Source organism: Onychomys torridus, chromosome 18 (genome assembly GCF_903995425.1).
Source record: "Onychomys torridus chromosome 18, mOncTor1.1, whole genome shotgun sequence".
Taxonomy (NCBI): domain Eukaryota; kingdom Metazoa; phylum Chordata; class Mammalia; order Rodentia; family Cricetidae; genus Onychomys; species Onychomys torridus.
The window spans coordinates 64,459,042-64,486,722 of record NC_050460.1 but is presented as its reverse complement, the minus strand read 5'-3'; the positions used below and the strand labels follow the sequence as shown (position 1 = coordinate 64,486,722).

The 27,681-nt window shown below is 51.5% G+C and overlaps 1 protein-coding gene across 2 annotated transcripts in view; it reads left to right on the top strand.

Annotated features, from left to right (window-relative positions):
• Positions 1–584: 584 nt before the first annotated feature.
• Pacsin1 (protein kinase C and casein kinase substrate in neurons 1) overlaps positions 585–27,681 on the top strand; it is a 44,052-nt gene continuing 16,955 nt past the window's right edge. Inside the window, exon 1 of one of the 2 annotated variants that reach the window (XM_036167622.1) lies at positions 585–888. The gene's annotated coding sequence lies outside the window, so the exon portion shown is untranslated. Of the gene's footprint in view, positions 889–26,909; positions 27,101–27,681 lie in introns of those variants that run through there. The other variant, XM_036167623.1, reaches the window with a different exon arrangement.

The window sequence follows — 27,681 nt, the reverse complement described above, 5'->3', positions numbered from 1 at the left end:
GTCGGCTTTGCTGACAGCCAGCTGAACTGGAACTGTGGCCTGAGGGTCCACACGGGCCTTCTAGGCAGAGCTGAGGGTTGAGTGGGCCATGGGATAGGGTGGAGGAGAGCAGTCTCTCTCTCTTTGGCTAGACCACAGGCCCCTGTCTGTGTTCTGAATGCACCCCCCCACACACACACATACAGACACACACATAGAGCAGGGGCTCATCACCTAGGCTAGACCGCAGACTCCTGTCTGGCATGCACCACCCCTACCACATGGGTAGAAGAGGGAGTCATCACATCATGGCTAGACCGCAGGCCCCTGTCCTGCATGCACCCCCACACTCATGGGTAAAAGAGAGGGTCATCACCCCAGGGCTAGACTGCAGGCCCTTGTCTTCAGTGCATCCGTGCGCGCAGACGCGTGCGCGCGCACACACACACACACACACACACACACACACACACACACACACACACACACACGGGGAGAGGAGGGGGTCATCACACCAAGACTAGACCTAGGCAAGCCTCTGTCCTGCGTGCACCCCACACGTGAGACGCAGGGATTAGGAGCACGCAGGAACCACACATCGAGCTGGGGAGCAAGCGGCTGGGCGGGCGCGGCCTCCGGGTACCGCGGCGCTGCCACCTGCGCAGCCACCGCGCCGCCATTGGCTCGCGGAGAAGCCGCTCTAATCCGCGCCGCCTCCGCCCCCGCGCGGCGCTGCGCTCCGCGGAGTCTCTGACCTTCCTCTTTCCCGCAGCCCCGGAGAGACGCGCGGCGGTCGCGCCAGCCTCCTTCTCCTCCCCCGGGAAGCCGTCCGGGCTTGAGGCCGGGCCGCTGCCGCCCGCTTCGCCCCCCGCCGCCGCTGCCGATGGTGTCAGGCGCTCCGGCGCCCAGGTAAGGGGGTCTAAAGCGTGGAGCGTGCGCGGGGTGGAGTGGGGGTGCGGGGAGTCCAGGGCCCCAGTGAGGGATGCAGGTCCCCAGCGTGTGATGGCGTTGGACACAGCCGAGGACAGGTACCTGGAGAGAGGTGGGCGCGCACCCGGGGATGCTCTTGGTCTTAACCCAGGCAAATGCCAGGATGGCCCTGAGCTAGGCCCCTTGGGGGTGCTGAAGGAGAGCCCTTTACCCTGAGGAAACCGGAGGAAAAAAGGTTTGTTGGGAAGCTGGGGCCTGGCCCCGGGTGTTGAGTGTGTTTTTCTGAGACCAGCTGGGATGGGTGGGCCGGTGCCACCTTGGTGCGTATGTTATTTCTGGATCAGAGTGGGCTGGGGAGAAGACAGCCGCCGATGTCTGGTTTAGATTACAGGTACTTCCTTCTTTGCTTCCGACCCCTCCCCCAACCAGCTGGGGTGGGAGGTGGAAGGAGAGAGGAGGTGGTGATGCTGAGGGCCCCCGCAGATGCAGCAGAATCCTCTCTGCGCCACACTGCCCTCCCTCTACGAACCTCAGGCCATTTGGTCACGCTTGGGGCGGTCTCCCAGTTGTGTTCACCTTTCAGGAGGCTGTGGAAAGGTTAAAGGGTCATTAATGTGCGTGGGACACGGTGGCAAAAACCAGAGCTTGGCTAGACCCAGCTTCTAACCCCAGCTTATAAATTCCAGCTTTCCCCCACCTCCCCCAAGCCCAGCTCTGCAGCCTGGGGGAAGTCACACACGCGGCCACCTTCTTTTTCTAGGCACAACCAGAAATAGCTACCATTGTCAGGGGCCCTGGCACAGCTGGGGTGCAGATTGCCAGTGGTTTGGGAAGCTCTGCCCCCAGCCTGGTTTTCTTATCAGATGTGTGCCTGGCTACTCAGATCACCCTCTCCAAGTAGCTTCCTGGTGCCCCAGGTGAGAGGCCACCTCCCACACCGAGCTCTTGGACTTTGAGGTTATTTATGTCTGGTCTGTCGCCCTCTAGACCAAAGTGTCTTCAGGCTAAGAATGTGATTTGTCTCTGTCATTGTTCCAACGTCTGTGAAGGGCTCAGCACGGAAGAAATGTTTGCAGTATGAATGAATGAATGAATGAATATGTAAATTCTGGGCAATTGCTAGCAAGCTGAAAGATGGAAGGGAGCCCCCCTGGTCTTTCTTCTCCACCCTCCCACCCCTTCCCACCCATCCCCATCTCCCCCAGGGACCCAAGAGCCATGAAGTTCCTCTAGGCCCCAGGTTGAGGGCGCCTGTGACTATTGCTGGCCCTCCGCCCTGCTGGCTCCTGACTGTCTTTTTGGAAGTCTGGCCTGTTGTTGAGGGCCTCTCTTTCTTCAAGCCACTGGTTTGGTGATTTCTCCTGTATTGCTATGCTCAGACCCTCTGTCCCAACTATATAACCAGACAATCCAGGTCATGCTCAGGGCTGGGTGGGCTCCAGCCAGGCTGTCCTGGGGCTCCTGGCTCTCCCCAGTGAGCTATGTGTGGAAAGGTGACATGGGCTTTTGCAGGGCCCTCTTGGCCAGCCTTGCTTCTTTGACGAGGCTGAGCCACTGTGCCCAGTCAGCTGACCCCACCTCACCCCCACTCTGCCCTCCAAGTCTCTGAGACTCTTTCAGTTCCTCAGCCACGCTGGCCTCACCTGCAAGCCTTTGGAAGCTTCCTGGGCTGTGTCCCCCACCCCATCCTCTCCCCTCCTTGGACCATCTGGCACCACACTGCCTCAGATCTTTCCCTGGGTTATGGAGTCAGTCCTTGGATGCAGGGGGTGTGTCCTGGTCCTGTGTCCCCAAGGCCTGACTCAGAGAGAGTTCACTTCACTCGTGAAAGCCTGACATGGTGGCTCCATCGTGACTTCATGTAGGGCTCTCCCTCCCCAGGAGATGGAGATGCCTGCCTCCCCAGCAGGAGTGAGTGGCGGTGGAGACCTCACCGGAGAGGTGAAACTTCTGTGGGCCTGGTGGGCCAGGACCATCGGGGAAGGAGCGCGTTGATTTGGGTGTCCCCTGTGGAAGGAAGCCAGAGGAGGAGCTGAGAGAATGGGTGTCCTGGGTAGGAACAGGGTCCAGCCAAGGGCCTGGAACTTACTACGACAAGCATGTTCTACTGAGCCACACCCAATCCCCTCACTGGAGGATTCTAGGCAAGGGCATTCCCTCTGTGCTATGTAGATAGCCCTGGACCTTAGTTCTACACCTTTCTTACTTACATTTCTTTTTATTATTATTATTATTATTATTATTATTATTATTATTATTATTATTATTATGTATTTTGAGACAGAGTCTCACTCTGTAGCCCTGGCTGTCCTGGGAACTCACTGGGTAGAGCAGGTTGGCCTCACACTCACAGAGATCTACCTGCCTCTGCCTCCCGAGTCTTTTTTATTATTTTGTATTATGTGTAGGTGTGCATGTGAGTGGAGGGACCTGTGGAGGTCAAAGGTGTTGGATCCCTTGGAGCTGGAGTTACAGGTGGTGGGAAGCTGCCCAGTGTGGGTGCTGGGAACGGAACTGGGTCCTCTTCAAAAGCAGTGTGATCTCTTAACTAACTGATGAGCTTTTTTCTTAAAGAAAAACAGAACAAGGACGACTCTCCAGGCTCGTGAGGTGACCCCAGGGTAGAGAGGCATGTGTCACCCAGCCTGATGACTTGAGTTCCATTTCTGGGACCTGCATGGTGGAAGGAGAGAGCTGACTCCCACAAACTGTCCTTTGACCTCCACTCATGCTGTGGCAAATAAATGCAAAATAAAAGAGGAAAAAACCTGACTTTTCAAGCCAGGCGTGGCCGTACACATCTGTAATATCGGCGGTTGGGAGGCAGATGCAGGATAATTAAGCATTCGAGGCCAGCTTTAGCTATGTGGGTGTAGCCTAGACTATATGAGACTGTTTCAAACAACACATTTTCATTTTTTTCTTTTGTTTTTTTGAGACAGGGTTTCTTCCGTATAACAGTCCTGGCTGTCCTGGAACTCACTCTGTGGACCAGGCTGGCCTCGAACTCACAAAGATCCTCCTGCCTCTGCCTCCCGAGTGCTGGGATCAGAGGCATGTGCCAACACCACATGGCTTTTGGTTGTTCATTTTTTCTTTTCTCTCTTTTTTTTTTTTTTAAAAATTATTTATTTATTTGCATTTTATGTGCATTGGTGTTTTGCCTGCATGTATGTCTGTGTGAGGGTGTTAGATCTCCTAGCACAGGAGTTATAGACAGTTGTGAGCCACCATGTAGATGTTGGGAACTGAACCTGGGTCCTCTGGAAGAGCGGCCAGTGTTCTTAACCACTGAGCCATCTCTCCAGTCCTCCATTTTTTTTCTTATTATGAAGTAGTTGGTGTTTGCTGCAGGTAATTTAGAAATTCACATAGGACTGGAAAGCTGTAGCCATCATTGGAGACATCTGCTTGCCATGTGTACCCTGCTGTTGGTTTTATTGTCATCAGAGACGGGGGCGGGATGGTCAGGGTCCCAAGAGGTACCCCAACGGGAGCCACCCACCCACAGAACCAGAGCTTCAGTTCAGTGACTGGCTATCACAGACGACCCCACAGGCTCTGAACAGCTGGAGGGACTTCCAGAGGGTGTCCAGTTAGGTCCGTGCAGGGCATCTATAGATGGCGCCCCAGCAGCCAGGGCAGTAGATGATGCCCACTTCCAAGAAGGGTAGAGGAAGGGTGGAGGTGGGCTGCAGGAGGCGGGAGCTTGGATGCCTGCAAAGTGAGTGCTGGCAGCTCAGAGGGGGAGTGGGTCTGTGGGGTTGACGAGATGCCGCGGCACACCTTCAAACCGGTTCCCAAGGGCTGGGAGGACGAGAGGCCAGCTGCTTTTTAAGCATCACTTGGTGTGAAAATGTTGGTGGGAGGGTGGTTGATTAGTTAAGAGCACGGGCTGCTCTTGCAGAGACCTACCCATGTGATTCCCAGCACCCACATGGCAGATCAAAACTGCTTCAGTCCCAGAGCATCTGGATCCCTCTTCTCGACAGGTACCAGCTGCACTGACCTCATCAGGTACACAGGGATCCATGCATGCAAAACACTTATACACATAGAATAAAGTAAGATATCAAACAAAATTAAAAGCTGGTATAGGCTGGGATAGGGATGTAAGATAAAATACAGGGTGCTTGGTTAAATGGTAAAATCTGAATTTGATCAGGGATGTGACTCAACAGTAAAAGTACTTGTGTAGCATGCCTGAGGCCCTGGGTTAAATCCCAGCACTAAAAACAAAGTTCAGAGAAACAAATTTATTTGTTCATTTTTAGCATAAATATATTCCAAGCCCAGTGGTGGCGGCACACATCTTTAATCCCAGCACTCGAGAGGCAGAGGCAGGTGTGTTTCTGTGAGTTCAAAGCCAACCTGGTCTATAGAGTGAGATCCAGGACAGGCTCCAAAGCTACACAGAGAAACCTTGTCTCCAAAAAAAAAAAAAAAACCAAAAACAAAAACAAAAACCAAACAAACCAAAACAAAAACAAAATCCCAAATGTTGCATGTACACACTTGTATTTAAGAGGGTTTCTCATGGTATCTTGATGACAGAGGACCCTGCTCCATGTTTTATCTGGGGCTGTTGCCCCTCGGAGGGTAAAGATGCTGGCTGAGTAGAACAGCTTCCACAGTCGTCCTGTGACCTCTTCGAGTGTGTGCACCGTGGCACGCACTCACACCCTCCACGATAAATAAACAAGTGCAATGATTTAAGCTTGACTTCTCTTTTATCTGAAATCTGAATTGTTCCGATTTCTGTCCTGGTGGAGGGGTTCTGGGTGATTATTTGAAATGAACAGAATTAACAGATTGTGTGTGTGTGTGTGTGTGTGTGTGTGTGTGTGTGTGTGTACTTGTGTACAATGTACAAGTGTGGCGGTTAGGGGACACCTCAGACCTTGTGGGCCACCTTGCTTCAAACATAGTCTCTTGTTCTGTGCTGCTCTGTCCAGACTTCTGGGTCCTCACGACTCTTCTGTCTCCCTGTAGGAACACTGGGATAACAGATACTGTCATGCCCAGCTCCAAGTGTGTTCCCAGGATCCAGACTCCCGGGCTGATGCTCACAGGGCAAGCCTGTTACCCACTGGCCCAGCGCCCCAGCCCACAGAGCAGTTTGCATTGTGTGTCTGTAAACCGATTCTACGCACCGCCCAGAGGGTGCTTGCCCATTCAGATGCACAGGAGAGGTGGGGCTTCTAAATAAGGTTAATCCAGTCAGCACAAATCCTTACAGTAAGCCTTTTCCTGGCATGGGGTGTGGAGGACAAACCCTCACATCTCTGGGGGAGAGTGTGCTGAACCCCCTTTTTTGGCAATCCCACTTTGGGGCGATCCCAATAGGTGCAGTCTTGGCAAGGACAGTCTTAGTCTTGGCTAGACAGCGATGGCCAGCCAGCTGCCCCCAGGAGGACCTGATATGGTCAGACTCCCCCCATGCCGACCGCAGGGGCTTCTTCCTTCTGCTGTTCAATCATTCAGTTAGTCACCCTCTACTGTGTAGCAGGTGCTGTTGTGTGTGTGTGTGTGGGGGGGGGGGTTGACAGAACAATATGAAAAGACGGTTGTAACACATGGATAGGACAGAGCAGATGACTTCACCTCCAGCCAGGCTGGGCCGTCACTGCTCTCAGAGCTTGGGCAGGGATGCTGAATGCCGGGTGGCCACTGTGTGAGCAGCAGATTCAGAGGAAAGGATGGTTTTTCTGAAGAGGGGAGGGCACATTCCAGGCTGACTTAAAGCAGGAACAGACGTTAGGGGTAGGGAGGAGATCCAAGCAGGACCGAGGGGATAGAGCCAACAGATTGGTGAGACAACAGGTAATTGATGATGCTGGACGTTTAATTCATTCGTTTGTTTATTTGGTTTTTTTCTAGACAGGTTTCTGTATGTAGTCTTGACTGTTCTGGAACTTGCTATATTGACCAGGCTGGCCTCCATCTCAGAGATCCAACTGCCTCTGCCTCCTGAGTGCTGGGATTGAAGGTGTGCACTATCACTGCCTGGCTGCTTGTGGGGTTTGTTTGTTTGTTTTTAAAAGAGGTCTCTTGTAGCCCAGGCTGGCTTTGAACTTCTGATTCTCCTGTTTCCACCTCCTCAGAGCTGGGATAGGCGTGTACCAGCATGCCTGGCACTGAGACAGACATTTGAAATTACTTGCTTCATTGGACCTTCTAGAACAGGTGGCCCAGGCCTCAGCCAGTCCTCACAGAGCCCTGAGGAGACCCTTCACTCCTCAGCCTCATTCTGCAGCACCTGAGCCTTTCTGGGGGCTCACAGGCCATCCATGACTTTCCTGGGTCACTGTCACCTGGCTGTGACAGGGTGGGAAGGCAGGGCTGGGAATCCAGGCGAAGGACCCCACACTGGCTCACTGAGGGGCTTTAGGCTACTTAGGGCCTCTCTTGGGCTGTTTTCTCTTCTGTCTTTTAAAAAATCCTTTATTTATTTTGAGACAGGGTCTCACTTGGTAGCCTTGGCTGGCTTAGAACTTGCTATAGAGACCAGGCTAGTCCTACTTTATTTTGAGACAGGTTATCACTAAATTGTTTAGACTTCCATTGAGCCAGCTTCCACCTTAGAATCCTCCTGCCTCATTCTCTTGAATATTCTCTTTTTGTTGGGGATAGGTGGCTAGGGATTAACTCTAGGACTTGACAAATATCCTCTGTCTTTAATTTGTTTAAAAAAAAATTAATGGTTTTTCGAGACAGGGTTTCTCTGTGTAGCTTTGGAGCCTATCCTGGAACTCACTCTGTAGACCAGGCTAGCCTCGAACTCACAGAGATCCGCCTGGCTCTGCCTCCCAAGTGCTGGGATTAAAGATGTGCGTCACCATGCCCGGCAATTTGTAAAATTAAAAAAAAAAAAAAGATGTATTTATTAAGGGGACATGGAGGCACAAGTTCCAGTCCAGCCTGGTCTACAGAGCAAGTTCTAAACAGCCAGGACTACACAGAGAAACCCTGTCTGGAAAAACATCAATGAAGACATATTTATTTATGTATATGGGTGTTTTGTCTGCATGTACATCTGCACCCCAGAAGAGGGCATCAGAATTCATGTGTCTATCTATGGTTACAGATGGTTGTGAGCTGCTGTGTGGGTGCTGAGAATCGAACTCAGGCCCTCTGAGCAGCCAGTACTCTTAACTGCTGAGCCATCTCTCCAACTATATTTGTAAATTTTTTATTGTCAAAAAATATAATTTATATGCATAGAGAAAGTGGTATTTATGTCTACCTCTCCCTTGCCCGCCTTCTCCAAAAATTTGATCATTCAAACCAAATCTCAGAACACATCTCTAAAATAAGGGCTTTGAAGTTTGTTTCTTTGTTTATTTTTTGAGACAGGTTCTCACTATGTAGCTTTGACTGTCCTGGAACTTGCTATGTGACCAGGCTGGCCTCGAACTCACAAAGATCCACCTGCTTCTGCCTCCTGAGCGCTGGGATTAAAGGCGTGTCCCACCATTCCTGGGCTTAAGGAATTTCTTAAGGGAGAGAAGGAGGAGTTGTCCGCCCAAGATGAGGCTGGAGAAATGGCTGAGTAGTTAAGAACACTGGCTGCTCTTGCAGGGGACCCAGGTTCGGTTCCCAGCACCTGCATGGCAGCTCACAGACATCTGTATCCCCAGATTCAGCAGATCCCGTGCCTTCTTCTGGCCTCCAGGGGCGCTGAATGCATGTAGTGCATGTGAACTCACACAAAGATACACATATACACATGGAAAGAAATAAACAAGTAAGTAATATTTTAAATTTTTGTTTTGGTTTTCAAGGTAGTGTTTCTCTGTGTAGTTTTGGTGCCTGTCCTGGATCTTGCTCTGTAGACCAAGCTGGCCTTGAACTCAGAGACCTCTGCCTCCTGAGTGCTGGGACTAAAGGCGTGTGCCACCACCTACCTGCTAAAATAAATAATTTAAAAATATTTTACTACTAAGTATTTTAAGTTTCATTTGTGTATGCACGCACTTATGTGGGGGTCAGAGGACAACTTGCTGGAGTCAGTTCTCACCTACCATGTCGGTTTCAGGGATCAAACTCAGGTTATCAGCCTTGGCCGCAAGCACCTTTACACACTGAGCCATGTTGTCCGCCCAAGACAAGGACTTTCTCTGGGCAATTTTCTCTTGTTTTTCCTTCTTTGTTCCCCTCCTCCTTTTTTGTTTTCTTTCTTTTTCTTTTCGCTGTAGCACTGGAGACAGAGCCCAGGGCCTTACACATGCCAGGAAAGGGCTTTACCAATGAGCTATACCTTCATCCCAAGAGACTGTCTCGCTGAATCGCCTACTATTTATTATGGCTAAGAAAGAACAATTCATTAATGTCATCAGTTGTCATTCAGGACTCCCATTTCCTGTTGTTTCAGATGGATCCTCCTCCCCTCCCCTCTCCTCCCCTCCCCTCTCCTCCCCTCCCCTCTCCTCTCCCCCCTCCTCTCCTTCCCCCCCCCACTCCTCTTCATTCTCCCCTCCCCCCTTCACCACCTCTCTCTCTTCTAGTTCAAGAGCTGGGCATAGTTAGTGGTCAACACCTATAATCCCAGCACCTAGGATGTGGAGGCAGGAGAATAAGGAATTTAAGGTTAGCCTCTGCTACATGTCAGATTTGAGGGTAGCCTGGGCTACATGAGACCCTGTCTCAAAGCAGCAATGAAAAGAAGGAAATAGAAGACCCAGACCAGGCCTGTGCCTGTCACTGGCTGAGACCCTGGGTCCCTCTCCTCCCGTGTCTTCTGCTTCATCCGGCACCTTGGTGAGGCATCTGGTTTGTCTGAACAGTCCACAGCCCGGGCTCTGTTGACTGCAGCTCCAGTGTCCAGCAGGGTCCATCTGTCCCCTGGTGCTGCCAGCTGCAGGAAACATCTCAGCTCCGCCTTCTGGACCCCCAGAATCCACACCCTGCCCCGACCTCCATCGCTGTCCTCTCCGCCTCCACCGGATGCTTCTGGGCTGCTACCTCAGGACTGCCGGCTCCTCCTGAGCTGAGGAACACATCCCTACCCTCTGCAACTCTTTAGTGACTTCCCTGTCCTGAATGAAACCCAAGCCCTGTAAAAAAGAAAGGCCCCAGGCAGCACAGTGGCCCACGCCTTTAGTCTTGGCACTCGGGAGACCGAGAGAGGCAGATCTCTGTGAGTTCAAGGACAGCCTGGTCTACAGAGTGAGTTCCAGGACAGCCAGGGCTACACAGAGAAACCCTGTCTGGAAAAAACAATAAACAAACACATAAATACATAAATAAATAAGCAAGCAAGTCAGGTTCCTGCTTGGGATATGGAAATAAGAGGGTCAGGAGTTTAAGGTCCTCCTCTACTACAGAGCGAGTTCCAGGCTGGCCTGGGCTGTACGAGACCGTGTCTTAAATGTAAGGTGGGGTGTGGCTCAGTTGGTGGAGTGCTCTGCCTCGTGTGCATAAGGCCCTTCCAGGCCGGAGGCTGCCTGCTCCCAGCTGCCTGCTCACTGTCCCAGATGCTGAATGAGTCAGTACTGAGCATGGCCTGAGTGCTGGCTGTTCTGTGAAGGACATGCTCTGTCCTTGTTACCTGGGGCTTCTGCCCAACACCCTGATTTCCCCTGCAGAGCCTCTGCAGCCCCGCTTCCCAGTGACAGCCTCATGCTGGGCACTGCGCTGGGCTCCTTCACAGTTTACAGTCCCCTGGCTGCTTGGTTGGCCTTGTTTTATTTATTTATTTATTTATTTATTTATTTATTTATTTATTTATTAACAGTGCTGGGATAAAACCCAGAGCCCAGTATGCTGGGCAAGTGCTCTCCCACTGAGCTACAGCCCCAGGCCTCAATTTCCAGTTGCAGATGGGTAGATTGAGCCACGCAAAGGCCTCAGGCTTCCAGCCACGGTCCCACAGGAGTGTGTGATTCCAGTGCCAGACTGTGCAGAGGCCTTTTCCTCCTGCTGTCCTTCCCCCTTCCCCCTTCCTCCAGCAGGGTATCTGGTGTCTCCTTATCGCCGGGCCCCATCAGGCTCCAGCCCCCCTGCCCTGCCCGATCTGGGTATTGGGTGACTGGTTGCCATCTCACCTGCCCTATTTGGCGGGCTCCTCTGACGGATCCTCCCTGTGTCATGGGGTCGGTCCCGGCCTCACCTCTACCCTGTTCCCGTGTTCCCATGCTCAGGTGCATGGTTGGTGCCTCTTCTCGCCTGGGCACAAGGCAGCTTGGTGAGCACAGTGGGCTGGGCTGGACCAACAATAGGGTCCTAGATGCTGAGAATGGCTGGCAGCTGCCAGGGGCTTCAAGCCAGACTCACAGGAATCAAGTCTTGAGATACTGAGGAGGGAATGCAGGGCCGAGCCAGCCTGCCCGGGAGATGGGTGTGAGCAGGAGAAACAGGATGGGGCCTTCCCTAGAGTCTCTTCTCCAAACCCCTCCTCTCTCTGTTCCCCCACTGCCCAGCTCCCAGGTCGCTCTGACCACTCCCTGCTCCACAAGGCTGTGGCAGTGGAGGCTGAAACTAACTGCCTGAGGTGTGGAGCCTCCCTCAAGGGCTGTGCCCCCTGGGCAACACTCAGGGACATTTATGCGAGGGGGGGTTTGTTCTTTGTTGTGGAAACGGGGTCTCATGTAGCCCAGACTGGCTTCAAACTCACTGTGTAGCCAAAGATGACCTTGAACACCCGATCTTCCTGCTCCTGGCTCGTCCAGTGTGCACAGGTGTACATCACCACGCCCAGCTTCTCTGGTGCTCAGAATCTGGGACTTCATGCACGCTGGGCAAGACTGTACCAACTGAAGTATGTCCAAACCCATGCTTGTCTTTTTTTTTTTTTTTTTTTTTTTTTAAATATAAAAGCTTTATCACTTTTTAAAATTACATTTAATTTATTTGTATGCATGTGCACATACCCTCCGTGGCATCCAGGTGGGGGTCAGAGGACAGAGTTATTTCTCTTTTTCACCACGGGGGTCCGAGGGATTGAACTCAGGGCTGCCGAAGTGTCAGCTAGTGCCTCTACCTGCTGAGCCACTCACCAACCCCTCCTTTACTTTTGAAACAAAGTCTCATGTAGCCCAGGTTGGCCTCAAACTCCCCTCCTGCTTCTGTCTCTCAGGGGCTGGGATTACAGGCATGGGCTGCCATACCCAGTTAAGAGTTTTCTTTACAGAAGAACTCCTGGGGCCTTAATATGCTGTGGTGGGTTATAAATGTCAAGGAAGTGCCAGGACTTAAAAAACATCAGGATGCCCTTAAGAAGTTGGTAAGTAGTGGGCAGTTTGTCCAGACAGTTATTTAGCACTCAGACTTGAGTCATTAAGGCTTGAAAGGGCAAGGCTGAAGCTCAAATGGATTTTACAGAGTTAGAGATCCACTGGGAAGGCTCCGAGGCTGTCTGAGGGCCAAGGGAAGGAAAGTCTGCAGACACTAGAGGGGTCAATGGTGCCAGGAGCTTAACAGGAACGGGCTGGATGGACAGACCTTTCAGAGCAAGACAGCTGCTCTGTGTGGTCCTGTAACAGCAGACACCCATCACACCTGTCAAAACCTGTAGACTCGGCAGTGCCAAGTGTGAACCCCAGCAGATTGTGAGTGTGGAAAGTGATAATGCCTCCGTGGGGGTTTGTCAGTTGTGACAGATGTACCTGCCGGGTGCAGGGTGCTCTAGATAGGGGAGACCCTGTCGGGAGAGGCCGGGGGAGCTGTCTGTGCCTTCTGATCACGTTAGCTGTGACCTTATGTGGGAGTTTGAATGTAGTTGACCTCATAAGCTCATAGGAAGTGGCATTATTAGGAGGTGTGACTTTGTTGAAGGAAGTGTGTCACTGTGGAGGCAGGCTCTGAGGTCTCCGACGCTCAAGCTACGCTCAGTGTAGACACAGTTTACTTCCTGTTGCCCGCGGATCGAGATGTAGAGCTCTCAGCTCCTTCTCCAGCACCACGTCTGCCTGTATGCAGCCATGTCCTGCCATGATGATAATGGATAAACCTCTGAAACTGTAAGCCACCTGAATTAAATGTTTTCCCTTATAAGAGTTTCTGTGGTCATGGTGTCTCATCACAGCAATAGACACCCTAACTAAGCCACCCTAACACTGTCTTAAAAATAACAGGAGGCTGCAGAGGTGTCTCCACGGCTTAGAACACTTGTTACTTTTGATCTTCAGCACCCACAGAGTGGCTCAGAACAGTCCCTTACTTAAGTTCCCAGGGATCTGATGCCCTCTTTTGGCCTCCTTGGACAAAACATGTGTGTGTGTGTGTGTGTGTGTGTGTGTGTGTGTGTGTGTGTGTGTGTGTGTATGTGGTTTAAGGTCTAAAACACCATCCCTGGTCCCTTCTTCTTTTATATGGGAGAAAGGACAGTCTCTCTCAGTGGGGGACAGAAGAAACATCCTTTGTTTTGTGGAAAAAGGCAGAGCATGGTGGGACAGGGACCAGAAAGCAGGGAGCAATGTGGGGCACTGTCTTTGGCTGCTCCCCTCATCTCAAAGTAAGCAGCATAGTTGTCAGATTGGGCGAGAACGGTGCTGAGGCATCTTCCACGACTTCCCCCAGCTGCCATGTGACGCGGGTGCCGCCATCCCTGCTCTGCAGACCAGACAACAGTGGGGAGGTGGTGACTGGCCAGGAAGGGCAGGATTGGTGTTTGGAGGGGGTCTCAGGACGGGGCACATCCCCTGTGTGGCGTTTGTCCCCTCCAGCCTCACAGTTAAAGCTAGTCACCAGTGTCCAGATACTAAAATGTTAAGGTCTTAGCCGAGCCAGTGCATAGTGGCGCACATCTTTAATGCCAGCATTCGGGAGACAGAGGCAGGCAGGTCTTTGTGAGCTCAGGGCCAACCTGGTCTATAGAGTGAGTTCCAGGATAGCCAGGGCTACACAGAGAAACCCTGCCTGGTGGAGTGGGGGTGAGGGAAGAAGGTCTTAGCTGGACTTTGGGTGAAGAAGGTTTGGATACAGGAGGTTTAGCTACAGGAAGTTGTTCATAGGACCTAGTGAGATTGGATTGTGTTGAAGCAGAGACCACAGTAGAGGCCTCAGTTGACCCAGGCCAATCCTGAGAATCGTCCCCTATTGAGATGGGACCAGGTCTTTATACTTCTTCACTGGCCAGTCACAGGGCACAGGCTGCCCCCAGGGAGAAGGGATAACCATGGGCCAGGCTCTTCCCTCTAGCCAAGGCCAATACTCAGAGGAAGGACTGAGCTGTGACCCCTCATCTAACAAGTGTACTAAAAGTGCCCAAGCATCCCCTGCGGGCCTTCTCCAACTGTGGGAAGTCTCTGCTCTGGTAACAGTTCACTCTGCTGGACAGCACCATGGTGGCACCGTCTCTCCCTGTCAACACAGGGTAGGGAGAGGATACCAGAGACACCCACACACAGACTTCTGCCCAATCATAACAGCCCTTCCTCAGAAACCTCTGTGAGGCTTTGCTTCAGGCTCTGTGGAGACTGGGGATGGTTATTCCGCCAGCAGGATGAGCCCTGTTCGGCTGGCCACAGGCACCTGAGGAAGTGGGGCAGCCATAGCTGAAATGTCTTGGGGTTTACTGACTCCAGTGGGTTCATGAGGCCTGATGTGTAAACACACAGCACTTCGGCTTGTCACCAGGTGTGGCAGTGGGTGGTTCTGGAGGAGATGGGTTCCCCCTGGGGGGTGGGGCTGAGCACCACACGGTGGCCATTTTTCGAGTGGTAAACTCTTCCACAGATGGCTCTCCAGCCTCGGAGGTACTTCATGGTACTTCAACTGCATGTTTTTATGGCCTTTATTATTATTTCATCTTACTGTGAGTTAATTAACTTATTTTTAAGAGAGGGTCTTACCATGTAGCTCTGGCTGCCCTTGAATTCAGAGATCTGTCTGTCTCCACTTCTAGAATACTAGAATTAAAGGCGTGCATTATGACAGTTGGCCTTTTTATTTATTTATTTTTACTTTTTAAAAGATCCATTTATTTCGTATTATGTATATGAGTGTTTTGACTGCATGTATGTATGTGTGCCGTGTGCCCACGGAAAGCCAGAAGGTTGGCTCCCTTGGACCTGGAGTTACAGATGGTCAGGAGCCACCATGTGGATGCAAGCCTTTCATTCCAGCTCTTGGGAGAGAGACAGAGGAGGAACAGGGGTTCAAGGCCAGCCTGAGCTACAAGTAAAAAGAGCATGGGGTCTCAGGCCTGGTGAGGCTTGGGAGCCCCCAAGTACATTGGGGTGCAGAAACTCTGACCTCATTAACCACAGACACTTTGCTGTCCAGTCCAGTTTCTGAACAGAGCCTTGAAATAGAAAGAGGTGGGTTCTGGAAGTGGGCAGAGCCAGTCCTGAGCCGTTTCTGGAAGATGGAGGCTGAGGTAAACCAGTTCATCCTGGATTGCAATGCATAGTTCAGTCGGAGGGTCTCTGTTGCTAACTCACCATTTTACACAGGAAACTGGCCTCAGTTTCCCCTTCTGTAAATCTGATGCTCTGTTCTCTTGTACCTTGGGGGGCTGCTGGGAGGACAAAGGAAACTGTCCCTCTGAGGCTGTCCCAGGAAGCTGGCAGGGTGAGTCACCGCTGCAGCCCGGTGTCCTCATGAGCTCTACAGGGGCCAGCCTCACAGGCAGCAAAATCACTCCTCACAGCAAGCTGGATGTGCCAGGCCACCCGAGGTTGCTACCCAGTTGTGTGATGGTGTGTCTACCAGGGCTGGATGAGGGTGCTGGGATCACACCTCTGCTCCAGACACCTCCCTGGAGGCCCCCAGGCCACAGAGCAGTGGGTCCCCTACATGTTGCATGGCAGAATCAGCAACATCCAGACCACAGTTCCCTGTGTCAAGCGGATATAACATGGACAGGCCCTCCAGAAAACGCCTCAGCAATCCCTAGTTAATTCACACACATGCATACAGGCAAAACACTCATACACTCAAAATAAATAACTCGTTAAAAATAAAATATTAGGAAAGTAAACTAAAAGCAGAAACGCAGCTGGGCCCCTGAGGTGGCTCAGCAGGTGAAGGCACTCGCTGACAAGCCTGAAGACTTTGCCCCGGGACCCACATGGTGGGAGGAGAGAACTGTCTGTGCACATTGTCTCCTGACCTCCACATGTGTGCCATGGCACTCACTGAGTTGTCTAGGCTGACCTTGAATTTTTCTCCTCCAGCCTTTGCTGTGTGCTGGTGTTACAGATGTGAGCCATGGTGCCCAGCTAGACAACTTACATAATTCAACAACAGTTTAAAGCAGGCATGTAGCCGGGTATGAGGCATGGAGGCTCCCAACTTTAATCCCAGCAATCAGGAGGCAGAGGCAGGTGGATCTCTGTGAGTTCGAGGCCGTCCAGGACAGCATAGTTAGACCCTGTCTCAAAATAAAACCAAGAAAATGAGCATTCAGGACCGGAGAAACATGCAGTGGTTGAAAGCACTGGCTGCTCTGGTCAGTGGTCTGTTCCCAGCTCCCACACCAGGCGGCTCCACCAGCCTGTCACTTCATCTCCAAGGGGAATGACACTCTCCTACCCTCCCTGGGCATCCACACTCACTGGACATATACACACAGAAACGTAATAAAAATTAATACTCTTTAGCAGGGCTGTGATGGTGCACATTCGGAGGCAGATACAGGTGGATCTCTGAGTTCAAGGCCAGCCTGGTCTACAGAGTGAGACCCTATCTCAAAAAAATAAAAATAAAAAACAATAAAAAGCATTGTAGCTGGGTGGTTAGGCACTCGCAAGGCCCTGGCTTCCACCCCCAGCTCTGCAAAACTAAAGCCAAAAACAAGCAGGAAAGGAGCTTGAATAGACATTTCTCCTGAGAAGACATGCAGATGGCCCGCGAAGCAGTGTCCAATGTCAATAATCGCTAGCAAAATGCAAATCAAGTCCACAACAAGATGCCACTTCACACTCTCTGGTAACAGCCATTAGCCTAAAAATAGAAAATGGTCATTGTTGGAGAGGATGTTGCAAAACTGGGACCTGTGCCTTGCATGGACTAGAAAGCCGCACAGCCATCAGGGCGGGCGAGCAGCTGGTCCTCCATGTGATCCAGGAATTTAAATCTTTGTTTTCAATTCTTCTGGGTACTGAAAACTTTAAGCACCTCAAAAACTCCCTTTAAAGAGAGACTCATAGATACTGCACCCAAAGTGGCGTTGTTCTCAACAGCTAAAGGGGAGAAGTAGCTCCGCTACTCATTAGCAGATGAATGGATAAACAGAACATGGTGTGCATATAACATGGAATATTACCGAGCCCTGACAAGGCTGATACATGTTACTGCATGGGTGACATAGAAGACACTGTGCTAGCCAGGCAGTGGTGGCGCACGCCTTTAATCCCAGCACTTGGGAGGCAGCGCCAGGAGGATCTCTGTGAGTTCGAGGCCAGCCTGGTCTACAAAGCGAGTTCCAGGAAAGGCACCAAAACTACACAGAGAAACCCTGTCTCCAAAAACCAAAAGAAGAAGAAGAAGAAGAAGAAGAAGAAGAAGAAGAAGAAGAAGAAGAAGACGACACTGTGCTAAGTGAAAGAAGCATGAGGTCCTGAGTTCAAGTCCCAGCATCCACATGGTGGCTCACAACCATCTGTAATGAGACCTGGCTCCCTCTTCTGGCATGTGGGCATACATGCAGGCAGAACACTGTATGAATAATAAATAAATAAAGCTTTTAAAAAAAAAAAAGTGTGTTCCACCACCGGCTCAACCTGCTTTTTTAGTTTTTGTTTTGAGACAGGGTGTCATTGAGTTAACCCAGTCTGGCTTGGATCTCTGTGTAGCCCGGGTAGGCCTTGAAGTAGCCATCCTCCTGCCTCAGCCTCCCAAGCTGGGATGGCAGGTGTGAGCCACAACAGCAGCCTGTCGTGTGTGCTTTAACAAGTGCCCACTTCTGCTGAAAAGCTTTGGCCACATCAGTCTGGGATTAGTTGCTCCTAGGGGACACTTGGCAATGTCTGCGTGTTTTTAACATGTCTGCAGGTGGGTGCTGCTAGTTCCTGGTAGAGGGAGGCCAGACATGTTGCTCAGGTCCCATAGTGCCAGGACAGCCCCATGTGTCAGCCAGTGCTGAGTCAAGAGACTTTTCTGGAAACCAACCTCTGTGTGTGTGCCCCCTGTACCCCCCACTACCTGTGTGTGTGTGTGTGTGTGTGTGTGTGTGTGTGTGTGTGTGTGTGCCTCTTGTACCCCCCATATGCGCACATGCTCTGAAGACAGAACCAGGGTCTCCCACACACATGCTAAGTACATGCAAACCACTGAGCCACACCCTGGTGCCCTCTCCCACATGCAGTGGGGACCCTGGTCAGGAAGGCAGAGGAGGAAGGGCTGTGGGGTGCAGACATTTACTTCCACGTTTGAGTTTGATGTCCCGCCTGTCTTTCCACCCTGTCCCCTTGCAACAGCAGAAACGGCAGAGTAGTTGGAACGGTAGAGATAGATGTAGGAGTTGCAGGTCTCCGAGTGTCTGGGGGTCGGGAAGGCACAGCCCCTCTGAGATTTTAAGTGTCCTCTCCTCCTGGAGGCAGGCTGGGCTCAGGTTGCCTCGTGTTACTGCTAATGCTGTTTTTATAAGAGCAGGGGAGTGTCATCTCTAAAGATAGCACATGACTGTGGAGGCTGCTGCATCCCTAAGTGTGAGTTTTGCACCGTTGGGGGATCATGTTTTTATTGTTTTTGTTTTTGTCAAAGATCTGAGTCTCTGCCCTGTCACAGCAGAGGAGACTAGAGTGTGATGTGCAGGAATGTGCCTTGGGCTCCATCAGGTCTGGCACTGGACATGTTTTCTCTTTCCCCTCCCCTCTCCCCCCATCCCCTCTCTCCCCTCTCCCCTCCCCCCTCCCCCCCCTCCCCTCTCTTCCCTCCCCTCTCCTCCCTCCCCTCCCTCTCCTCCCTCCCCTCCCCTCCCTCCCCTCCCCTCCTCTCCTTTTCTTCCTTTTTACTCTTTAGTTATAAACTTTAGCCTTTAATGGCTGAGGCTGTCCCCCAGCCTTTTTTTTTTTTCCTATTAACTCCTTTTGAGAAAGAGTCTCATATAGCCCAGGCTAGCCTTGGACTCACTGTGTAGCCAAGGATGACCTTGAATTTCTGATCCTCCCGCCTCTATCTCCTGCATACTTCCTGTTTTGTTGGGGTGCTGGAGATGGAAGCCAGGGCTTCATGTTTGCTAGGCCAGCACTTGGCCAGGTGAGCCACCCCCACCTTGTGTCTGTGTGCTCTGGTGGTCCCTCTCAGTGTTGTCCCTTTGACTTCTTGGTGCAGGAAGGTCCTGTTGGTAGCCAAAGTGTGTTAAAAGGAAACTGGGGATTGACCTGTTTGAGACAGGGTCTCATTATGTAGTCCTGGCTGTTGTCTTAGAACTCACATGTAGACCGGGCTGGCCTTGAACTCAGGTTCTCCTGCCCCTGACTTCAATGTATATTTGAGTATTTACCCTCTCGTCACTTTGGTGTCTTTATTTTTTGAGGTGAATTATAGAAAACCTACGCAGAGTCTAAAGCCCTGAATGCTGATTTAAACACCGCTCCCATTCTGTGAGAAGCTTGGAGACAAGGCGGTGACAATGTGATAATTGTTACTTTTGTCACGATTTAGAAGATTCCCCCGAAGCCTAGCCTGTCCTCCTACCCCACATTCTTACTCTCTACCTTGCTCAGAAGCTTGTCTCCTGTTCCTCAGGTTCCAGGGTCCTCCTCCAGCCGCTCTCCTAGGGCAGTTCCGCTTCTGAGCCTCCCTCGGTGTCCTTCACTGTCACGGGTGGGTGACAGGCTTTTCTTTCAGCCACCTCTGTGGGGTCTCACAGTGTCTTCTGAGCAGCCACAGTTGTCTGTTTTCCTTAGATAAGGTGCTGTTCACACCCCGCGTTTTTCTGGTTCTCCAGAACCCGCTGCAGTGTGCTCGGTGGTGTTGGTGGTTTTACCAGTGTGGGTGTTTGTTTGGTGTCCTCTTTCTGAATGCTTCTTCAGCTCTCACTTCCTCCCTCCTTCGGGACTCAGACAACATACACTTGGATCTCTAGTGAGGGTCACACACCCCCTTGAGGCTCTGTCCATTCCCCTCCCCCAAACCCCTTTTCTCTCCGTTGTTCAGATTGAATATTTTCTTTCTTTCTTTTCTTCTTTTTAAGAGTCTCTCTCTTTTTATAATTAATTAATTGTAACAGTTAATTAATTAATTAACTTTGGTTTTTCGAGACAGGTTTCTCTGTGTTGCTCTGGCTGTCCTGGAAACTCACTTTGTAGACCAGGTTGGTCTCAAACTCACAGAAATCCGCCTGCTTCTGCCTCCCAAGTGCTGGCACTAAAGGCATGCACCACTAGCTCAGTTGATAGAGCATGAGACTCTTAATCTCAGGGTTGTGGGTTCTTGCCCAAGTCTCAGACCTTCCACAGGGCCAGGATTGACAATACTCAGCAGGCTTCTCCATCATTGGAATAAATTGGTATGTTCAGTATGGCTGACAAGGTTCTATAGAGTTGAAGCCCTGCTTCTCTCTTTTGTTATATTGCCCTTATTGCTCTCAGTCTGGGTAGTTCTTCCTGACACCCAACCACCCTTCATCCACCCATCCACTGATCCATCTGTCCATCCATCCATCCATTCATCCATCCATCCATCCATCCATCCATCTATCCATCCTCCACCCACCCATCCATCTACTTATCCACCCATCCACTGATCCATCCATCCATCCACCCTCCACCCACCCACTCATCCATCTACTCATCCACCCATCCACTGATCCATCCATCCATCTACCTCTACCCACCCATCCATCTACTCATCCACCCATCTACTGATCCATCTATCCATCAATTCATCTATATATCCATTCATCCATTTATTAATCTACCCACCTATGCATCCATCCATCCACTGATCCATCTATCGATCTGTCCATCCACTGATCCACCCATCCATCTCTCCATTCACTCATCCATCCATCCATCCATCCATCCATCCATCCATCCATCCATTTATCCAGCCTCTACCCACGCATCCATCTGCTCATTTCTACATCCACTCATTTGCTTATTTACCCATGCATCCATTCATCCATCCATCTACTCATCTGCCCATCTACTGATCCATCTATCCATCAATTCATCTATATATCCATTCATCCATTTATTAATCTACCCACCTATGCATCCACCCACCCACTCACCCACCCATGCATCCATTCATCTATCTAAACACTCGTTCACTCATCCACCCATCATTCATCTACCGATCCACACCTCCCCCACCAATCCACCCATCCACTAATTCATTCGTCTAGTCATCCAGGCATCTACTCACCCACCCATCTACCCGTTGACCCATCTCTCCTTTACCTATCCATCTATCTACTACTTTTTTTTTTTTTTTTTTTTTTTTTTTTTTGAGACAGTGTCTCACTATATAGCCCTGCCTGATTTGGAACTCACCACGTAGGCCAGGCTGGCTTTGAATTCACCTGCCTCTGCCTCACCAGTGCTGAGATTAAAGGTATTCGTCTGCACACCTGGCCATCCATCCATCCAATTATCCACCCACTGGCCCACTCCTCCATCCATCTGCCCACCCATTCACTCATCCCATCCATTCATCCACCCGGTCATCACCTATCTGCCCATCCCTACACCCATCCATGCACCCATTCACCAGTTTTGGGTCCCTCCCACTTCAGGACACTTGCCTTTTCTGTTTCCTCTGCCAGAGACACTCCTCCCAAAAGTCCTCACACTTCTCCCTCTCTCCCTTTATTTAGGTCTGTTCAAATGTCACCTCTTCACTGAGAGGCTGGAGCCTGGGGGTGTAGCTCAATGGTAGTGTTTCCCGTGTGTGTGCAAGGCTCTGGGCCACATCCCCAGCACTGCAAGCTCTACACGCCTCCTCCTCACACTTTCCTTTTAGCCAGCGTTATGTTCTTCATAACACAGACTAGCTCTTGAAGTGACATTACTTATTGTGTACCCCCCCCCCTTATGGCATGAAATGTCATTAAGTTTATGGATGGTGTCTGGCTAGTTATCTACTGTGATATCTACTACCCCTGGCCCTGGGGTAGTGCTGCACATAGTAGATGTTCAGAAAATATTTGGTGAACATACTCAAGGCACTGGCCTGGGATTTTTTTTTTTTTTTTTTTTTTTTAAATCCTAGAACTCACTTTGTGGACCAGGCTGGCCTCAAACTCAGAGATCCACCTGCCTCTGCCTCCCAAATGCTGGGACTAAAGGTGTGCACCACCACCACCTGGCTTCTAGCCTAGGATTTATCAAGACACAGCTCGGTGTTGGTGCCAGCTTCATCTTCCAGCTGTGTATTGGATCGTGAGTCTCACACACAAAGTCCCAGGCTCTTGTGAAATACAGATTCTGATGTGTGATACCTGGGGTGAGGACCAGAGCCCTGTATGTCTTGATGGGTAATGCAGATGATGACTGCTCTCTCTCAGTGTCTCCGTGTGTGTGTGTGTGTGTGTGTGTGTGTGTGTGTGTGTGTGTGTGTAAACCATACCCTCATGCCTACTTAGGCACGTGCTCTCCCACTGACCTTCACGCCCAGCCTTGGACCCAGATTGTGAGCATTGCAGCCTTAGCTGCTCTGAGACTCAGTTTCCATACTTGCAAAGTCCTGTGCCTGCTGCCTGACTCAGCAGGTTGCTCAGTCGGGTCCAGTGCCCTCCTCTGGGCCTGAGGGGCTCTGGAATCTGCTTTTGCTTCCCAGTGCCCAGTGTTCAGCCTCCTATGTAGACCCCCGGTGGAGCTCTGTCTGTTGTATTTCTGCAGAGCTGCTGAGGGGTTGAGGAGGGTTCTGGCATTTTGACAGTCAAGGGAACATTATGCAAATGATATGCAAAGCAGCAGCTAATGAGCCCTGATTGCATTGGCCCTGGTGCTGGGGAACACGTGGATGGCTGTGCCAGGGTGGGGGCAGGGGCAGTGGCTGCTTTGGGGGCTGGGCAAGAAGACACAGGAGAGGTGATAGAAGTGGCCGGCCGTCACAGGGCAGGGCGTGAGGACAGCTGCTTTGTGGCCTAGGCGTGGTGACACTGTCCTTGTCTGTGCTGTCCGGATAAAGGGGTGGGGACAAGGGCTAAGGTCAGTCCTGAGAGAACTAGAGCCAGAGACTGGGGTCTTTCCAGCAGTAGACCAGATTGGGGCAGATTGGGCTAACGGGAGGGTGGTATGGGAGGGATGCTGTCCACGGAGAGTTGACAGGAGGGGTCTGCTTCTCCCACAGGGTCCGTCTGGTAGCTGAGTGTGGGAAGGCAGCAGATGGGCTGGGTCAAGCTCACTGGAGGGGACAGCTGTCTCAGTGTCCCTGGATGGAGCCTCTCTTTGGAAGAAACACGATCTTGGCTTGGGGACTGATGGGTGGGCAGAGGGGCTCTACTTACAGCACCTGGGAACCCAATCCCTCCCATCCCCCCGCTGTAACCCTCTCCAGAGAGCCTGTGCTCTGGAGCACTCTGCACCGCTACCCGCTAGGCCTGAGAACAGCTGACGGTGGGCTTCGTCCAAGGCTACATGTTCCCTCAAAGGTCATTTCGTGCCCACCACGTGACTCACCCACCCTTCAGACACAGTGTCTCTCGGTTTTGCCTTTGATCCGCGGATAAGAACTGACTTTTGGTGGCTGTTACCATCTTTTCCAGTTGAGTCTTTCATAATGCAATCACAAAGATCATAAAGGTTGTTGGGCAGAGGACTCGAATCCCAGCCCACCCCTTTCTTGACTTTATCACCTTGGGAAAATGACTTAGTCTCAGAGCCTGTTTCCTAGAGGGCCTGTAGTCTTCTGGTGGGGCAGCCTGAGACCTCTAGCTCGCGGGGGACTTGCCGCCTTGTGCCAACATCTCCAGTGCTATAGTGTTCCTGCAGTCCATGACGGCAGCTGTGTTCTGTTTGAGAGGGACTTGTGTGGTGAATGTGGATGAGGCTGCTGTTACCATGAAGAACCAGGGCCTGGGGATGCACGCCTGTGAGGAGGGAAAGCTGAAGGCCAGCCTGGGCTACGGAGCAAAGGCAAAGCCAGGCTAGACTGGGCAACTTCTCGAGACCCTGCCCCCAAATGAAGAACGAAGAGACTTGTTGGGGTGCTGGTGAGATGGACTCTGCAGGGAAAAGTGCTTGCAGCCAACTCTGGGCCCCTGAGTTGAGCCCCAGAAACCCTGTGGTGGAGGGAGAGAGAGCCGTCTCCTGCAAACTATCCTGTGACTTCCAGTTCAGCATGGCATAGGGGTGGGCGTGTGCACACGTGTGCACTTACACACATGTAAAATAAGCAGGTGTGGGACTGGTAAGATGGCTCAGAGGTTAAGAGAGAGCACTGGCTGCTCTTCCAGAGGTCCTGGGTTCAATTCCCAGCAACCACATGGTGGCTAATAGCCACTTGTAATGAGATCTGGTGCCCTCTTCTAGCCTGCAGGCATACATGCAGACAGATACTGCATATTAAATAGATAGATAGATAGATAGATACATCTTTAAAGAAATTTATACACATAAATAAATATAATAATAAAATACACATAATAAATATAAATAAATAAAAAACAAAGCTGGACAGTGGTGGCGTACGCCTTAAATCCCAGCACTCAAGAGGCAGAGGCAGGCAGATATCTGTAAGTTTGAGGTCAACCTGGTCTACAGAGTGAGTTCCAGGACAACCAGGGCTACACAGAGAAACCCTGTCTCAAAAATAAATGAATAAATAAATAAGTGAATGAATAAATCTAAAACATTAAAAATGTCAAAAGGTTTGGTTTTTGTTGTTGTTGTTTTTGTTTGTTTTTTTCTAGACAGGGTTTCTCTGTGTAGCTTTGTACTTTTCCTGGATCTCGCTCTGAAGACCAGGCTGGCCTTGAACTCACAGAGATCCACCTGCCTACCGAGTGCTGAGATTAAAGGCATGTGCCACCACCGCCCGGCATAGTTTTGGTTTTGATTTGGTTTGGCTTGGTTTTTCAGCATACGTATGTATATATATATTTTCAATATCCTGTGTCCTTTACAAATAACTTTATTGTCTTTATAAAACTCATTTTAGCTGGGCGGTGGTGGCGCACGCCTTTAATCCCAGCACTCGGGAGGCAGAGCCAGGCGGAATTCGAGGCCAGCCTGGACTACCAAGTGAGTTCCAGGAAAGGCGCAAAGCTACACAGAGAAACCCTGTCTCAAAAAACCAAAACAAAACACCCCCCCCCCAAAAAAAAAAAACCCAACTCATCCTAAGGCCAAACTCTTAGTCTGTTGACCCCATATTGTTCCTTTTGAGATTGCTTTTCCCAGTGACTTCATTCTAACTACCCACAAGACGTCATTCTTGTGCTCCTCCATTTGGAAAACTTGACTTCGTCCCCTGTTCTCCTAGTGGAAAACTCAGCCACTCACGCTGGCCAAGGAGGAAGCCTGCTGGTCTTCACATGTGGTCAAGGAACACATGTGAATCTAAATTAGACCCTTTCTATTTCTACCTCCATAGGATATATGTCTAAGGACACACCTCCAGGACCCAATGTCTCCAGTCTCTGCAGGTACGGGCACAAATGAAATAAATCTTCAAGCCGGAAATGGTGCCCCACGCCTTTAATCTCAGCACTCAGGGCAGAGGCAGATATGAATTTGAGGTCAGCCTGGTCTACAGAGTGAGTTCTAGGACAGCTAGGGCTATGAAGGGAGACCATGTCTTAAAACAACAACAACCTAGGGGTTGTGAACATGGCTCAGTCAGTAAAATGCTTGCCTCAAAAGCTTGAGGACCTGAGTTCAAATCCCCAGCACCCACATAAAAACCAGCAACAGCGGTATATCCCCAACACTGGGGAGGTGGAGACAAGAGGACCCCCAGGCTCCATGCCCAGCCAGTCCAGCCCAACTGGTGAGCCCCAGGTTCAGTGGAGGACTTTGTCTCAACGTTCCTGAGGATTGACCACTAACCTCCACACACACCTGCGTTAAAAAATTATTCTTACTTTGGGGGCTAGAGAGATGGCTCTTAACACTGGCTGCTCTTCCAGAGGTCCTGAGTTCAATTCCCAGCACCCACACGGTGGCTCACAACCCTCTGTAATGAGATCTGGTGCCCTCTTCTGGCCTGCAGGGACACATGCAGGCAGAACACTGTATATGTAATAAATAAATCTTTAAAAAAAAATTATCCTTGGGGCGGTGGTGGCACACGCCTTTAATTCTAGCACTTGGGAGGCAGAGCCAGGTGGATTTATGTGAGTTCGAGGCCAGCCTGGTCCAAAAAGCAAGATCCAGGAAAGGCGCAAAGCTACACAGAGAAACCCTGTCTCTGGGGGAAAAATTATCCTTGCTTTTGCTAGCCATCCCAGCACTTGAGTGGATTTCAGTGAGTAAGCCAGCCTGGTTTACAGAGAGTTCCAGCATGTCCAGGACTGTTACACGGAGAAACTGTCTCAAAAAGGAAAATTATACTTAACTTTTAATAAGGTTGCGTGGTGGTGCACACTGTCCTTAATCCAGCACCCCAGAGGCAGAGGCAGGAAGATCTCCGAGTCTGCACAGTGAGGCTCAGGCTAGCTAGAGCATCACAGTGAGACCTTCTTGAACATAAATACATGAATCTGTATAATGGGTATGAACTCTTAGAGCACAGGGTTGTATGTGGGTATTTCACAGTCAACCTAGCAGGACTTGGGGGGTCTGGTCACTAAGCCTGGGTGATCGAATCTGCTGAAATGTCTTGATGAGCAGCTTGGCGTGAGAGCAGCTTGGCATGAGATGACGCATGAAGGCTGGAGCAGGAGCATCTCGTGCCCTGCAGGGAGGCTGGCAGCCGGGGGATGGGGGGTTGATGTGCGACCGAGGGTGTTGGCAGCAGAAAGGCGAGATGCGAGATGCAGGAGTGTTCCCGGGTGACCGCAGAAAGAGGTGGTGCAGAAAGAGGGCGTCCCCTGCCGTCCACCCAGGGAGGACATCTGTGCGCAGCATTACCCGGTTGCCATAGAAACGAGCAGCGGGCGGTGGGTGGCTGGGGAAGGAGGCGGGTCGGGAAGGGGGAGGCCGGCGCGTGGGGGCAGGGAGCTGGCTCCTGCAGTTCGGGCGCTGTCGCCTCCCGAGCCAGAGCGCGCCGCCGGAGGGGACCCCGAGGACGGAGCCCCGAGCCCCACTGCCACCACGGAGCAGGTGACCAACCCGACCCTCCGGCCTTGGCTTGGCCCAGCCCGGGCAGTCAGAGCCCACCTGTCCCCAGCTTGGTGCCCAGCCAGGCTCAGGTAGGCGATGGGGATCTGGAGAAGTCTGCGTGGAGAGTGGGGCTGGTCGCACCTGGTAGCAAAAGCAGGCCCGAGGGGCTTCGGGGCCAGGGAGCTGCTCTCTGCACCGCCTTGGGACTGTCTCCTGTCTGTCGTCGTGTCTCTCCTCTGTAGCGCCGTCCCTGTCTGCACCACAGGTGTGACTGCAGAGCTGTCCCACTCCCGGGAGGCAGTGGGCTCCGGGCGGCTAACCGCGGGGCTGTGCTCCCCCAGGGTGATGCCGGACAGGGAGGGGCCAGGCGTGGAGAGACGTGCGCTTGTCTCCCACCCCCACTCCCGGGGATCTGCTGATCTCTGGCCATTTGTCACAAAGCTCCGTCTGACACCAGAACCTCTGGGATGACTCCTGGGTGGTCTTGTACCTTGGGCTCCAGACAGGCCAGCTCAGTCCCTCCGGCTCCGCGTTTCTTTTTGCCGACGGGATGACCCTGCAACTCTCTAAGGGCTCTCGACCCAACAACCCCCCGCCGGCCAGGGATCTCCATGCCGGGGTGGGTGTGCTTGTGGCCGTCCTCCCACCTCGCTGTCCCTCTGCAGTGGTG